Source organism: Lucilia sericata, unplaced genomic scaffold (assembly GCF_015586225.1).
Source record: "Lucilia sericata isolate MDLA Ls3-8-SP2 unplaced genomic scaffold, ASM1558622v1 Contig010577F_arrow, whole genome shotgun sequence".
Lineage (NCBI taxonomy): Eukaryota > Metazoa > Arthropoda > Insecta > Diptera > Calliphoridae > Lucilia > Lucilia sericata.
Genome location: NW_023998363.1, coordinates 1 through 3,394, shown reverse-complemented (window position 1 = coordinate 3,394; position 3,394 = coordinate 1). Strand labels below are relative to the sequence as shown.

Below are 3,394 nucleotides of genomic sequence, written 5' to 3'. Positions count from 1 at the left end.
ATAGTTCAAGTGCCTGTAAACTCATTTACTCTTTCTTACATGGTCGCAGTCAATTTGTTCAAATAGAACGTGAAGTTTCTAGTAGGATTCCAATTTACCGTGGTGTGCCACAAGGGTCAATGTTAGGGCCTTATTTTTGTTATATATAAATGACATTTATCATGAATTAAATTTCTTGAAATGTTATACCTATGCTGATGACATACAGCTTTTATCAACGTTTGACTTATTATCTCTACAAAATTCTGAGGCGCATATTAATTCTGAACTTGATCTTTTAGTTGATTGGTCAAACGTAACTTCTTACAACTAAATGCCATGAAATGCAAGGTAATGGTATTTTCTAAACAATCTATTTCTTTAAACTATTCTGAATAACGAAGTATTAGAAATGTTCCTCATTATAAAACACTTGGTATTATTTTGGATGATAAGCTAACATTTAGTTTTCATATAAATTCAGTAATTTCACGAATATCTTGGACATTGAGAAAGTTATATAATATTGGTTTTTACTTGCCCTCTTCAATAAAACGTCGTGTTGCTTTATCATTGTGTTTACCGTTATTAATTTATGGTATTGAAGTTTACTCATGTACCTCAAACTCCAACATTGACAGATTAAAAAGATCCTTTAATAGTGTAGTACGTTATATTTATGGACTTCGGATTAGTGATCATGTTTCTCAATATTACGTTGATTTACTTGGTTTGTAGTTTCTTTCGATATGTTCAGTTGAGAAAAATGATTTTTCTTTTTTTAAAACTATAAAATATGGTAAACCTGACTATTTGCAGAATAAATTTAACTTTGCTATTTCAAATAGAACACATTCTTTAATATGTCCAGCACATGTTTCATTATTTATGACGAGATCATTTCGAGTTAACATAGCGCGCTTATGGAATACTGTTATTCCTTACCAGGAACGTAAATTCTCACATTCATTATATGCATTTAAAAATATTTTTTTGTCGAATTCATAACTAACCCTGAGCCTATTTTTAATGATATTCCACTATGTAAATGTATATTGTACAGCCATTTCCCCTAAGTTTTATAAAATATTTAATTGGTATAACTCATTTGTTGCAAAAAATCTTTTATATAACCTTATTGCATTTCGCTCCTATTATGTTTTTACTGTCATTTTTTAGGCTAATAATATTATCTTTATTTTCACCAATTTATAGAATCCTAATCAGTGTGTGCAAACTTCAAGTCTAACTATTAAAAATAAGAAAATTATAATTAAAAAAATTATAAATATATGTTATATTTTCTTACTAAATAATGTACCAATAATATTTTTTGTATTATAAGTATATTTAATTGTAGACTAGCCAATTAGGCCCTATCGGCTTACGGCCATTGTTTTTGAATAAATAAATAAATAAATAAAAAAATAATTAATCTCCCTAACATCTTCAGTGTCCATACTCTAAATATAAGCTATTTGAATATAAACAAATTATATACATATATAAAATTATAATTCAAAAATAAAACTAATAAATAAATCTTTTAAATTATTATTTTGTAATATTTGATTTAATTGAGAATTTTTAACTAAATTTAAATATAATTGTTGACCTCCAAAATTCTGATCAACCTTGATCAAATGATTTAACTACTATATTTCCAACAATTAAAGAATAATTAATAATTCCATAAGTAGAAATATAAGGTATAAATCACATAGAACCTAAAAAATAAGAAAAATTATATTATTAAAGCCTTATTATAAAAAATAAAGAAACATTAGAAATTATATAACCTATAATCCCCCCCAACAATACAAACAAATAATGTTTAATAATTTTAAATAAGAAGGAAGAACAACTACTATAGGAGTAGGAAAATCAATCATCTTAACATTCTCCCACCAAATGCTTAAAATTATAAACCTATTATACTTTTCAATATTACTCAACCCTTCATCATTTAATTATTTAAAGAAGGAAAATTGAAGAATCACCAGTTATTGTATAATTAAAACTAACCGAAAAGAATAACATACAGTTAAACTGTTGAAAAAAATAAAAGAAGAAAAAAGAAAATATCTATATAAGATAAAGAACCTGTTTCTAAAATTAAATCCTTAGAATAAATCCAGCTAAAAAGGGTATTACCTCACATGTAAAGCTAAATTAGCTACATTAAAACAAGAGAGTTAATGGTATTATTAATCTTAAACTTCCATTAATCGACTATCTTGAGAATTATTATATATGACTAATAGCCCCAGCACATATAAATAATAAAGCCTTAAATAAAGCATGAGTCAATAAATGAAAAAATGCTAACTTATAATAACCTATTGATAAAATTCTTATATAATCCTAATTGTCTATAAGTAGATAAAGCAATAATTTTCTTTAATCAAATTCATAATTAGCTCCTAACACCTGCTATAAATATGTTAATCCAGATAATAATAATAAATTACCCAATCATGAACTTCTTAATAAAATATTAAATCGAATTAATAAATAAACACCAGCAGTTACCAAAGTTGAAGAATGAACTAAAGCTGAAACTGGCGTAGGAGCTGCTATAGCAGCTGGTAATCAAGAAGAAAAAGGAATTTGAGCTCTTTTAGTTATTGCAGCTAACATAACTAATCCTCCTACAATTATTATTTCTATATTACTTTTTATTACTTCTAAATAAAAAATATAATTTCAACTTCCATAATTTAATATTCAAGCAATAGCTAATAAAAGAGCAACATCACCAATTCGATTAGATAAAGCTGTTAATATACCAGCATTATAAGACTTAACATTTTGAAAATAAATTACTAAACAATATGAAACTAATCCTAAACCATCTCATCCTAATAAAATACTAATTAAATTAGGACTAATAATCAATAATATTATAGAAGTAACAAATATTAATACTAATATAATAAATCGATTAATTTTATAATCACTTTCTATATATTCCTTACTATAAAAAATAACTAATGAAGAAATTATTAAAACAAAAGATATAAAAATTAAACTTATTCAATCAAATAATAAAGTTATAACAATATTTATTGAATTCATCGAAACAACTTCCCACTCAATAAAAATTCTGTAATCATTTATAATAAAAACAAGTCCTATAAAAAAAGAAAACAATCTAAAAAAAAATAATCTTACAAAACTAATTGTACAAATTGATATATATTTCACGGTTTAAAAAGAAAATCTCTTATCATTGACACCACAAATCAATATTTTTATTAAACTATTTAAACATAATCATAATATACATATATCACCCTTTAAAATTAACAAATTTAAAGGAAATCAATGTAAAAATAAAAGTAAAAATTCTCGAACAGAACCTCCTCTAAAAGAATAAATTCCAGAAAAAATTTTACCGTGTTGACTATAAGCA

General features: G+C 24.5%; 1 pseudogene; it reads right to left on the bottom strand.

The window, feature by feature from the left end:
- Positions 1 to 2,004: 2,004 nt before the first annotated feature.
- Positions 2,005 to 2,571, bottom strand: LOC119615883 (annotated as a pseudogene).
- Between the last annotated feature and the right edge of the window lie 823 nt (positions 2,572 to 3,394).